The 13,540-nt window shown below is 46.1% G+C and overlaps 1 pseudogene; it reads left to right on the top strand.

Annotated features, from left to right (window-relative positions):
* The first annotated feature begins 8,426 nt into the window (after positions 1-8,426).
* Positions 8,427-13,091, top strand: LOC142258958 (gastrula zinc finger protein XlCGF66.1-like; annotated as a pseudogene).
* The last annotated feature ends 449 nt before the right edge of the window (positions 13,092-13,540 follow it).

The following is a 13,540-nucleotide window of genomic DNA, read 5'->3' on the forward strand; positions in this document are numbered from 1 at the left end:
GCTCCGTACACCTCGTACACACGCAGCTCTGCTCCGTACACCTCGTATACACACGGCTCCGCTCCGTACACCTCGTACACACACGGCTCCGCTCCGTACGCCTCATACACGCACGGCTCTGCTCCGTACACCTCGTACACACACGGCTCCGCTCCGTACACCTCGTACACACGCGGCTCTGCTCCGTACACCTCGTACACACACGGCTCTGCTACATCCACACTGTAAACCCCTCCTGACCCCACACATAAACTTCCCCTCATCCAGCACAGCAGAGTCCTGCATACACTGAGGAGCTGACCATGTGACCCCTGACTCCTCCCCTCCATGTGACATCATCACAGGTCCTGTAAGCACAGAGCAGCCATATATCTAGTGTGCGGCTCTGCAGGTGGAGGTAGGTGCAGGGTATTATATATCTAGTGTGCGGCTCTGCAGGTGGACGTAGGTGCAGGGTATTATATATCTAGTGTGCGGCTCTGCAGGAGGAGGTAGGTGCAGGGTATTATATATCTAGTGTGCGGCTCTGCAGGTGGAGGTAGGTGCAGGGTATTATATATCTAGTGTGCGGCTCTGCAGGTGGAGGTAGGTGCAGGTTATTATATATCTAGTGTGCGGCTCTGCAGGTGGAGGTAGGTGCAGGGTATTATATATCTAGTGTGCGGCTCTGCAGGTGGAGGTAGGTGCAGGGTATTATATATCTAGTGTGCGGCTCTGCAGGTGGAGGTAGGTGCAGGGTATTATATATCTAGTGTGCGGCTCTGCAGGTGGAGGTAGGTGCAGGTTATTATATATCTAGTGTGCGGCTCTGCAGGTGGAGGTAGGTGCAGGGTATTATATATCTAGTGTGCGGCTCTGCAGGTGGAGGTAGGTGCAGGGTATTATATATCTAGTGTGCGGCTCTGCAGGTGGAGGTAGGTGCAGGGTATTATATATCTAGTGTGCGGCTCTGCAGGTGGAGGTAGGTGCAGGGTATTATATATCTAGTGTGCGGCTCTGCAGGTGGAGGTAGGTGCAGGGTATTATATATCTAGTGTGCGGCTCTGCAGGAGGAGGTAGGTGCAGGGTATTATATATCTAGTGTGCGGCTCTGCAGGGGGAGGTAGGTGCAGGGTATTATATATCTAGTGCGCGGCTCTGCAGGAGGAGGTAGGTGCAGGGTATTATATATCTAGTGTGCGGCTCTGCAGGTGGAGGTAGGTGCAGGGTATTATATATCTAGTGTGCGGCTCTGCAGGTGGAGGTAGGTGCAGGGTATTATATATCTAGTGCGCGGCTCTGCAGGAGGAGGTAGGTGCAGGGTATTATATATCTAGTGTGCGGCTCTGCAGGTGGAGGTAGGTGCAGGGTATTATATATCTAGTGTGCGGCTCTGCAGGTGGAGGTAGGTGCAGGGTATTATATATCTAGTGTGCGGCTCTGCAGGAGGAGGTAGGTGCAGGGTATTATATATCTAGTGTGCGGCTCTGCAGGTGGAGGTAGGTGCAGGGTATTATATATCTAGTGTGCGGCTCTGCAGGTGGAGGTAGGTGCAGGGTATTATATATCTAGTGTGCGGCTCTGCAGGTGGAGGTAGGTGCAGGGTATTATATATCTAGTGTGCGGCTCTGCAGGTGGAGGTAGGTGCAGGGTATTATATATCTAGTGTGCGGCTCTGCAGGTGGAGGTAGGTGCAGGGTATTATATATCTAGTGTGCGGCTCTGCAGGAGGAGGTAGGTGCAGGGTATTATATATCTAGTGTGCGGCTCTGCAGGTGGAGGTAGGTGCAGGGTATTATATATCTAGTGTGCGGCTCTGCAGGTGGAGGTAGGTGCAGGGTATTATATATCTAGTGTGCGGCTCTGCAGGTGGAGGTAGGTGCAGGGTATTATATATCTAGTGTGCGGCTCTGCAGGTGGAGGTAGGTGCAGGGTATTATATATCTAGTGTGCGGCTCTGCAGGTGGAGGTAGGTGCAGGTTATTATATATCTAGTGTGCGGCTCTGCAGGTGGAGGTAGGTGCAGGGTATTATATATCTAGTGTGCGGCTCTGCAGGTGGAGGTAGGTGCAGGGTATTATATATCTAGTGTGCGGCTCTGCAGGTGGAGGTAGGTGCAGGGTATTATATATCTAGTGTGCGGCTCTGCAGGTGGAGGTAGGTGCAGGGTATTATATATCTAGTGTGCGGCTCTGCAGGTGGAGGTAGGTGCAGGGTATTATATATCTAGTGTGCGGCTCTGCAGGTGGAGGTAGGTGCAGGGTATTATATATCTAGTGTGCGGCTCTGCAGGTGGAGGTAGGTGCAGGGTATTATATATCTAGTGTGCGGCTCTGCAGGTGGAGGTAGGTGCAGGGTATTATATATCTAGTGTGCGGCTCTGCAGGTGGAGGTAGGTGCGGGGTATTATATATCTAGTGTGCGGCTCTGCAGGAGGAGGTAGGTGCGGGGTATTATATATCTAGTGTGCGGCTCTGCAGGTGGAGGTAGGTGCGGGGTATTATATATCTAGTGTGCGGCTCTGCAGGTGGAGGTAGGTGCGGGGTATTATATATCTAGTGTGCGGCTCTGCAGGTGGAGGTAGGTGCAGGGTATTATATATCTAGTGTGCGGCTCTGCAGGAGGAGGTAGGTGCAGGGTATTATATATCTAGTGTGCGGCTCTGCAGGTGGAGGTAGGTGCAGGGTATTCTATATCTAGTGTGCGGCTCTGCAGGTGGAGGTAGGTGCAGGGTATTATATATCTAGTGTGCGGCTCTGCAGGAGGAGGTAGGTGCAGGTTATTATATATCTAGTGTGCGGCTCTGCAGGTGGAGGTAGGTGCAGGTTATTATATATCTAGTGTGCGGCTCTGCAGGTGGAGGTAGGTGCAGGGTATTATATATCTAGTGTGCGGCTCTGCAGGTGGAGGTAGGTGCAGGGTATTATATATCTAGTGTGCGGCTCTGCAGGTGGAGGTAGGTGCAGGTTATTATATATATCTAGTGTGCGGCTCTGCAGGTGGAGGTAGGTGCAGGTTATTATATATATCTAGTGTGCGGCTCTGCAGGTGGAGGTAGGTGCAGGGTATTATATATCTAGTGTGCGGCTCTGCAGGTGGAGGTAGGTGCAGGGTATTATATATATCTAGTGTGCGGCTCTGCAGGTGGAGGTAGGTGCAGGGTATTATATATCTAGTGTGCGGCTCTGCAGGTGGAGGTAGGTGCAGGGTATTATATATCTAGTGTGCGGCTCTGCAGGTGGAGGTAGGTGCAGGTTATTATATATCTAGTGTGCGGCTCTGCAGGTGGAGGTAGGTGCAGGGTATTATATATCTAGTGTGCGGCTCTGCAGGTGGAGGTAGGTGCAGGTTATTATATATCTAGTGTGCGGCTCTGCAGGTGGAGGTAGGTGCAGGTTATTATATATCTAGTGTGCGGCTCTGCAGGTGGAGGTAGGTGCAGGGTATTATATATCTAGTGTGCGGCTCTGCAGGTGGAGGTAGGTGCAGGGTATTATATATCTAGTGTGCGGCTCTGCAGGTGGAGGTAGGTGCAGGGTATTATATATCTAGTGTGCGGCTCTGCAGGTGGAGGTAGGTGCAGGGTATTATATATCTAGTGTGCGGCTCTGCAGGTGGAGGTAGGTGCAGGGTATTATATATCTAGTGTGCGGCTCTGCAGGTGGAGGTAGGTGCAGGGTATTATATATCTAGTGTGCGGCTCTGCAGGTGGAGGTAGGTGCAGGGTATTATATATCTAGTGTGTGGCTCTGCAGGTGGAGGTAGGTGCAGGTTATTATATATCTAGTGTGCGGCTCTGCAGGTGGAGGTAGGTGCAGGGTATTATATATCTAGTGTGCGGCTCTGCAGGTGGAGGTAGGTGCAGGGTATTATATATCTAGTGTGCGGCTCTGCAGGTGGAGGTAGGTGCAGGGTATTATATATCTAGTGTGCGGCTCTGCAGGTGGAGGTAGGTGCAGGGGCTCTATTATTTGGGGGTCCTCATTCTCATTAACCCCTTCATGTCTCAGCTATTTTCACCTTTAACCAGTTCAGGACCAGTTTCCCGCTATTCCTGACCGGCTCATGTACATTCAGTTTAACCCATTAAGGACGGAGCCAGTTTTATACGTCATGACTCGGCCATTTTCTACAATTCTTACCAGTGTCACTTTGACAGGTTTCGAAAGGTAACGCCAAAAAAGTGGACCCCACAGTTTATTACCCACTTTCTTATGAGCGCGGTGATACCCCACATGTGGTCAGAAACCTCTGTTTGGACAAATGGGAGAAGCCGGAACAGAAGGAGCAATATGTGAATTTTGGAAAGGAAATTTGGCTGAAATAGATTGCGGGCACCATGTAGCATTTGTAGGGCCGCCAAGGTACCTAAACAGCAGAAACCCCCCACAAGTTACTCCATTTTGGAAACTAGACCCCCTCAAGGAATTTCTCTAGATGTTTGGTGAGCACCTGGAACCCCCAGAGGCTTCACAGAATTTTATAACGTTGAGCCGTGAAAATTAAAAAAAAAAAACATTTTTACCACAAAATTATTACCTTAACCAGATAGCTTTTATTCACAAGGGTAACAGGAAAATATGCACCATAAAATTTATTGTGCAATGTCTCCTGAGTGCGAAGATACTTCATATGTGGTGGTAATCAACTGTTTGGTCGCACGGCAGGACTTGAAAGGGAAGGAGTGTCATTTGACTGTAAAATTAGCTGGAATTATTAGCGAATGCCAAGTCGCATTTAGAGAGCCCCTAAGGTGCCTAAACAGTGGAGCTCCCCCACAAGTGATCCCATTTTAGAAACTAGACCCCTCAAGGATTTTATCCAGGGGTATATTGAGCATTTGAACCCACAGGTACTTCACAGAATTTTATAACATTAGGTCGTCATATTGAAAATGTTCATTTTTTTAACAAAAATGTTGCTTTAGCACCAAATTTCTCACTTTTTCAAGAGGAAACACGAAAAAGTAAACTGCACAGTTTGATAGACTACATGTGGCCAAAAATCCCTGTTTGGACAAATGGGAGGGCTTGGAACGGAAGGAGCACCCTGTGAATTTTGGAAAAGTTGAAATAAATGGCGGGCACCATGTTGCATTTGCAGGGCCCCTAAGGTACCTATACAGCAGAAACTCCCCACAAGTGACCCCATTTTGGACACTAGACCTCTAAAAATTTTTATTCAGGGTTACAGTGAGCATTTTAACTCCACAGGTAGTTTACAAAAATGTTGCTGTAGTGCCAAGTTTCTCACTTAGACTGTGACGCAGTGTCAGCTCTTCTGTGCAGCTGCCAGTGTTTTCCACACGAGAATGCAGCTGCCCGTGCCCACGATCTGGGTTCAGGCCACTGCGGACTTTATTCTCCAGGCTGCGAAGAACACACTCATCTCCATAGCATAAACTGACATCCTGCGTCTCAGGAAGCCGCGCCGCTGGTCAGTTTATGCTGCAGATAAAAGAAGCACAGTCGGGATGAGATTTCTAAACATCCCGCTACTGCGCTTGTACTGCACAACATTGCAGTCAAAACACTCTGCGTCCAAACCGATGCAAATCCTGATCGTGGGCACATAGCCTAATAAGCTAGGATGGATGGATAGATAAATAGATGTCAAACACATATATAATGTCCCACCCCCCTGCATATTCTAAGCTGGCACCATTTAGTGACTTTCATGTGGCACTAAAGGGTGTTTAGGCTTGTATTTAGCTAAAAAAAAAATAAAAAAATAATTGAAAAAACAACAGAATAAAAAAAAACAGCTAGGGTAAAGCAGACGGCTGCAGACCACAGCTGGCAGCTTCATATTGGCTGGTATTACAAAATGAAGGTCTCCCCATGCTGTTTTTTTAATATATAAATAATTTTAAAAAAAAGTGGGGTCCCCATGTGAAGGGGTCTTTCTCACACAATTAACAGAGCGAGAGATGAGTGAACAATCCAAAGCATATTTATTCTATGCAATATAGAATGACCATTAAATAATCCACCACACGGAGGGTAGAAATGGCATAAATGTCCCGGAGTTCAGTCATACTCCTCCAGCAATCCTTCTCCAGGGAAATCGGGGTTTCTCACAGTGTCTTTGGGGTGCTGGCTGCAGCCTCGGCGTCTCCCTCAGAGGTTCAATCTAGCTTCCTCTTTCTTGTAAGTCTCACCCAGAATCACTAATCTCTCAGGTAAACCGAGTTTAGGTGGATTCCAGGTCCCCTCCCCCAGACCTAGGCACAGAAGCACTTCAAGGGAATAAATCCTGACTTAACAGGACAAACAATATATCGAATAGACAGACCACCACGCCCAAAACATGAACCCACACAAAATGGTACTTAACCCACAATATCACACCATGACATCCCCCAAATTGGATTTCCAGCCAAGGTAAAGTGGACAGCTGTGGTCTGGTACTCTCAGGGTGGAAAGACCCATGGTTATTTGGCCCTTCGCCCCGACTCTTCCCATTGGCGTAATGCGGTGGCAAATGGGGAAATAAATAGGGTTGTTGGGGTTAGGGTTAATGATGTCACAGCATCTATCAGATACTTGACATCACTAACCTAGTCAGTAATAAAAAAAGGACAAAAAAAAATTATTTGAAAAAACACTCCCCAACACATTCCCTCTTTCAGCAATTTATTGAAAAGAAAAAAAATTCCGGTCTGCCGTAATCCATTTTGGAGGTCCTACAACGATTTTGTACCTTCCAGAATATGGGTCGCACACTTTGAGAACGTATCCCCCATTTTCTGGAAGTGCAAACCCTCCATGGGAGGAGTGTGGGTGCAGTGATAACTGCACTCACACTTCCCGGGTCCACAGCATGGCAGTGTGAGCTGCAGTAAGCTCAGTGTCACTACTAGCAGGGAGCCGGCTGAGAGCCGCTCTGCATATGTGGACAGGATCTTCTGAGAAGGAAGAGGAGGGATTGTGGGGGATCGTCACTGCAGAAGGAAACGGGAGACTTGGGATTGACAGGGGGTGACCTGGCTGGACCTGGGGAGAACTTTGATGTTGCATCTGACATGTCAGATACGAAAGAACTCAGAGGAGAAGGATGGTCCATTTTAGTTGATTGGGTGGGGGGGCAGTTTGGCCACATTCGGGGACCGGGGGAGGCGACTTATCTCCCATCTGACATGATTAATCATGCCAGGTGGGAGATAAATCATTTTTTTCTGCCCGAATCGTGGTCTCCAGAGACTGAGCTACCCTTGGTAGATGAAACCACTGAAATTTTCCGATGTTGGGGGGGCGGCATACACTTGATTTCTTTATTGCTTGCCGGCAGCTGCGGGAGGGGATTAACACCGAACGCTAGGACATAATTTTACTTCCTGCGGTCGTTAAGGGGTTAAAGTCTACAAGCTCCGAAACCAGTTTAGAATATCTAAACTTTTTTTATTTACATAATTTTTCTAGTTTAGGAGTGAAATATAATGTGGGCACATTTTGTAATTGGGTAATTTTCACTATTTTGCTGCCTTCAAACAAGCAATGGGTGGCAAATTGTGTGTCAGCGAGTGCACAGATCCGTACGCCATGTGTGGCCCCTCTTCTTCCGTTAGAGACAAGAATACATCGAATCCTAATCCCATTGTCCTGTTCTTAACTGAAAAACTGGGAAATTATTTGTTTTTGTACTTTTTTATTTTCCTACTCTTAAGGCCACTTTACACACTGCGATATCAGTACCGATATCGCTAGTGTGGGTACCCGCCCACATCTGTTCTGCGACACGGGCAAATCACTGCCCGTGGCGCACAACATCACCCAGAGCAGTCACACATACTTACCTTCCCTACGACGTCGCTGTGACCGGCGAACCGCCTCCTTTCTAAGGGGGCGGTCCGTGCGGCGTCACAGCGACGTCACTGAACTGCCGCCCAGTAGCAGCGGAGGGGCGGAGATGAGCGGGACGTAACATCCCGCCCACCTCCTTCCTTCCGCATTGTGGCCGGGAGACAGGTAGGGGAGCTTCCTCGTTACTGCGGCGTCACACGCAGCGATGTGTGCTGCCGCAGGAACGAGGAACAACTTTGTTACTGCTGCAGTAACGATAATCGAGAATGGACCCCCATGTCACCGATGAGCGATTTTGCACGTTTTTGCGACGATGCAAAATCGCTCATAGGTGTCACACGCAACGGCATCGCTAATGCGGCCGGGTGTGCGTCACGAATTCCGTGACCCCAACGACTTAGCATTAGCGATGTCGTAGCGTGTAAAGCCCGCTTTATTATGGAAGGAATTACTCTTTTATTTTTCCATTCACATTGTCGTATGAAGGATTGTTTTTTTATAACGATAATGTGCTACTTTCACAGTTGTACTATTTACATAGCACATTTCATGTTGAATATTTTTTAGTACCCAAATGATATCTCACCTCCCTTATCTCCATTAATTTTACATATCGCCTCATCTCCTTCCCATTCAGGTCCTTATAATATCGGATCCTCTCAGTGGAGATCTTCTATAGAAGAGAATTCTCCTGATTTCCCCGTGAAGGATGGATATGGACAGGGACAAGATGGCGGAGAGGATATTACACCTCACCCTAGAGATCCTCTTCCGGCTTACTGGAGAGGTGAGAGATTCTGATGACGTCGCATTACATCATTCTTATCTATGGGAATAACAGATGGACAGAACTGGAGAGGTGAGGACTCTGGAAATGTCTGGAGTGAGATTTATTACTGTGTCTCTCCATAACCAGGATTACACAGTAGTGAAGAAGACCTCTAGTGAGCGCTGTCAGGCCCCTGTGTCTGAGGGATGGGGAAGACCCCTGAGCCCAATCACGGGGCCTCCACCTCACCCCCCGATACATGAGGACATCAATGACCAGAAGATCCTAGAACTCACCTACAAGATGATTGAGCTGCTGACTGGAGAGGTGACACTGCTGGGAATGCTGGGACATTATACAGTAACGCTATGAAGGGATCGGGGGTGACGGTATCATTGTATGTGTCAGGTTCCTATAAGGTGTCAGGACGTCACCGTCTATTTCTCCATGGAGGAGTGGGAGTATTTAGAAGGACACAAAGAGCTGTACAAGGACGTCATGATGGAGGTTCCACAGCCCCTCACATCACCAGGTAATAGACAGGACTAAATACACACGGCCTATAATTCTCTGTATGTAAGGAATGAATTCAGTCCCTGTATGTGTCTCCTCCAGGTCTATCCAGTAAGAGGACAACACCAGAGAGATGTCCCCGTCCTCTTCTCCCACAGGACTGTAAACAAGAAGATCCCGATGTTCCTCAGGATGTGTTTCCTCCAGCTCTATCCAGTAAGAGATATCTACTCATGTACTTTCTGCACTAATTTTGTGTTTACATTTTTAGACTTTCTGCTCTGGTTTTTCAGCTGTATTTTCTTTGCTTCTTCTTCTTCTGCTGTTTTGTTTCTAGTGCCTTCTTTATGTCGTTATGAAGGCAACTCAAAGACCTGCAGAGGGTTCATGAATATCCTGTTTCCCCAAAAAGACGACCTACACCAAAAATAAGAGCTAGCATGATTTGTTGGGATTTTTGGAGAATGGTTGAAATAAAATAATAAGATCTAGTTACAGTCAGGACCAGTGTTGGGAGGAAACAAACTGCGCAATTTCTCAGGAACCGCACTCTCTTAGGGACGCCATCAGAGGTATTCTAAAGTTGATTGTTTAAGGACCTTTGATCACATCAGAGTCATGTGACATGATGTTATTAATCTTTCAACATTTCCACATCTTAAGCGGGTTTTACACGCTACAATATATCTAACGATGTGTCGGCGGGGTCATGTCTTAAGTGACGCACATCCGGCATCGTTAGTGTTGTAGTTGCGTGTGACACCTACGTGCAATTCCGATTGTACGCAAAAACATTGATCGCATACACATCGTTCATTTTCTAAAAATTGAACATCCGGTTGTTCAATGTTCCCGAGGCAGCATACATCGCTGTGTGTGACACCCCGGGAATGATGAACACCGCTTACCTGTGTCCCGCCGGCTATGCGGAAGGAGGTGGGCGGGATGTTTACGTCCCGCTCATCTCCGCCCCTCCACTTCTATTGGGCGGTTGCTGTGTGACGTCGCTGTAACGCTGAACGTCCCTCCCCCTTCAGGAAGTGGATGTTCGCCGCCCACAGCGAGGTCGTATGGCAGGTAAGTACGTGTGACGGGGGGTTACAGCATTGTGCAACACGGGCAACAAATTGGCCATGCCGCACAAGCGATGGGGGCGGGTGCAATCACAAATGCGATCGCACGTTTAATTGAAACGTGTAAAGCAGCCTTTATTCTGGCAGATTGTGCGGGATTAACCCTTTTTCTTCTTTTGGTTTGAAGACATATTTGTATAGACCGCAAGACCCTGCTACCTGCATTGGTTAAAAAGCCTCAGAATAGGCCATCAACGTTACAGTCCCGGACAACACTGTTAAATATCCGACATCTGTCTTTATCTATTTTATTTTCGTCTTAAAAAAAACCCTCATTGAAATTGTCTATGTTGTGTGTCAATGTTACTAGGAGAATTTTGCAGCTTCTGACAACTGGCATGGCAGCGTCAGGATCTGTGGATACTGCACTCTGCCTGCTAACTTCTTTGATATTTGTGAGCAGCTCAAGTAGACACAGGCATGAAACCACAGGCTTAGGCAGGCTAGCAAGAGTTAATCTCTGCTAGGCTGCTTGTTAATATCTTTCATTACATGCTGTAGGGGAGCCAGTGTCATTCGCTCCCCTCCTGTATATACTGGGTGGACTATTCCATTAATGCCAGCTGTAGTTTACCTATACTGGTCTGGTCAGGTGTTGTGAATTGTTGCTGTGACCAGTTTTGGTGTTAACCCTTGTTGTCTTTTATGTTGCTGCTTTCCTGCTCTCTCTTTTCTCCTTAGTCTCTCATTGTTTAATTCTGTGAGTTTGCAGTATGTATGAATTTTGGTTTTCTTATTTGTTTTAATCTTTTTCCATCATATTCCTGCCCCTTCCTTCCCTAGGGGGATAACAGATTAGTCATCTGGTCAGGAGAATAGTAAGGCCCAAGACTGGCATCTCCACTTACAGGAGTAATCCAGAAGTTAGAGAGAGCCTAAGGTCTCCTAGCATGAGGGACAGTATAGGAGCCCCTTGTGCCTCGCTATCCTGTATTCATATCGTGACAAATCAGATTATTTACTGTAGGAAATTTCAGAGAACTGGTGCTACTGGAGAGATATTTTGGAGACAGGAATGGGAGGTCCGAATTAACGAAGATGTAACCCTAAGATCTCGAAATTAGAAAATAGATTCAGAATAATTTGGTTCCTAGTTTAATTTCTGATGTTATGGTTTAAAACACAATGTGCTTTCAAAATATCATTAAAAACTAATAACATTGTGTTTATATTTAGCAGATGACTGTATTGGGAGTTCAGATGGACCTCTAATATCTTCAGAATTTATAACAGAGGATGAAAGTATCACACATGATACATATAAGGAGCATGCTGTTGTCCCAGATATACCTCCAGTCCTTCCTAGGATTGATCTATCATCTGATCTTTTCAAACAAGTCCAAAATTCCAATCATCAAAAAACTCACACAGGGGAGAAGCCATTTTCATGTTCAGAATGTGGGAAATGTTTTATTCGGAAATCAAACTTTGTTAGACATCAAAAAATTCACACAGGGGAGAAGCCATTTTCATGTTCAGAATGTGGGAAATGTTTTATTCAGAAATCACAACTTGTTGTGCATCAAAGATCTCATACAGGGGAGAAGCCATTTTCATGTTCAGAATGTGGGAAATGTTTTATTCAGAAATCAAAACTTGTTGTGCATCAAAGATCTCATACAGGGGAGAAGCCATATTCATGTTCAGAGTGTGGGAAATATTTTACTAGGAAATTATGTCTTGGTTACCATCAAAAAAATCACACAAAATCAAAAATCAATCAAAAAACCATTTTTATGTTCTGAATGTGGAAAATGTTATTCTCAGAAATCGGATCTCGTTAAACATTTGCTGAAGCCATACAGGGAAAGAACCTTTTTCATGTTGTGAATAATTGAAATGTTTAGGGCTCATGCGCACGTTGCTCTTTTTTTTTTTTTTTGCGTTTCTGCAGCATTTTAAGCTGCAGCGTCACATTGTCAAAATTCATGCGTGCTGCTTCACCAGCAAAGTATCTATGAGAATCATGCAAAATCCGTGCGCACGATGCTGTTTTAAACGCAATGTTTTGATTGTCAAAAATTTGAGAAAATCTCTGCGTTTAAAAAAGTAGCAGTCACTTCTTTTGTTCATTTTGGCAGCGTTCTACACCCATTGAAATCAATGAGTTGTAGAAAAAACGCTACCAAAATGCTAAGCAGAACGTTTGCATGTTTATTTGACAATAAAAAACGCAGGTCTTTTGGTCTCTCTCTCTCTCTCTCTGTCTCTATCTCTCTCTCTGTCGATGTCGGTCTCTCCTTCCCACCCCCTCTCTCATACTCCCCGATTACAGATGCTGCGCTGCACGGCGTTCACACTGTGGCGGCTTCTCTTTTGAAATTGCCGGTCGCTCATTATTCAATCTCCTATTCCCTGCTTCCTCTGCCCACCGGCGCCTATGATTGCTTGTAATCAGACACGCCCCCACGCTGAGTGACAGCTGTCTCACTGCAATCAATCACAGCTGTCGGTGGGCATGTCTATATCGTGCAGTAAAAAAAAAAATAATTTAAAAAAATAAGAGAATGAATATTCGCTGCTCCCCATGATAATACTACCCACCTCTTGGTTGGCGCTGGTTTCACTGCCTAGAGGTGGGCGGGATTATGGCGTGGGGAGCAGTGAATATTCATTTTCTTTTTTAGCTGGCACACTGTTAGCCCTTTTGAGAGCCTTTAGGAACATTTATGAAAGGTTTTGATACTGGATTATATTTAGATAATTCACTAATCTGAGGTTGCCCACTGCTTTATTTACTAAAAAGCGCAGCCCCAGATTGGAGATTGGAACTCTGAAGTATATCACATTGTATATAATTGTATTTCAAAGCTTGTTGTTTTGTTAATAAATGCTTGTAAATATATATTCTTCATGCCTGGCTTTCTCTATTGTCTAGATGTGATGATTTTGCCTCAGAACCTCTGGGGTTGGCGCAGATTTATAGACATTTCGCACAAACATTTATGATACCTATGCTGGGATTTTGGGAATTAAATGCCAATCTGTCACTAAGTATTTAACCCTTAATTAGAAATCAGAATAATATATAAAGACAGTGTCACACTAGGTACGGGGAAGTACCAAGCAAACAAAGTAAGGGAGGGGAAACCCTGAGTCTAGGGAAGGAGGAGATGATGACTGCTGATCAAGCCTACCACTGGGCCCTGGATTCCCTCACCACGCTGCGCCAGATACCTAATCCTAGGCTGACCCTGATCTGGGCCCTAGGTAGAGAGCGGTTCGGATGAGCTCTTTGTCAACCTCACCAAGCACTAAAGGACACACAGGGATAATAAACAAAGGAAAACAACAAACAACTTATCGCAAGATGACTCAGTAAGAAGTTCAGTAAATAGCAGCTA

This window comes from Anomaloglossus baeobatrachus (genome assembly GCF_048569485.1).
Source record: "Anomaloglossus baeobatrachus isolate aAnoBae1 chromosome 5 unlocalized genomic scaffold, aAnoBae1.hap1 SUPER_5_unloc_2, whole genome shotgun sequence".
Lineage (NCBI taxonomy): Eukaryota > Metazoa > Chordata > Amphibia > Anura > Aromobatidae > Anomaloglossus > Anomaloglossus baeobatrachus.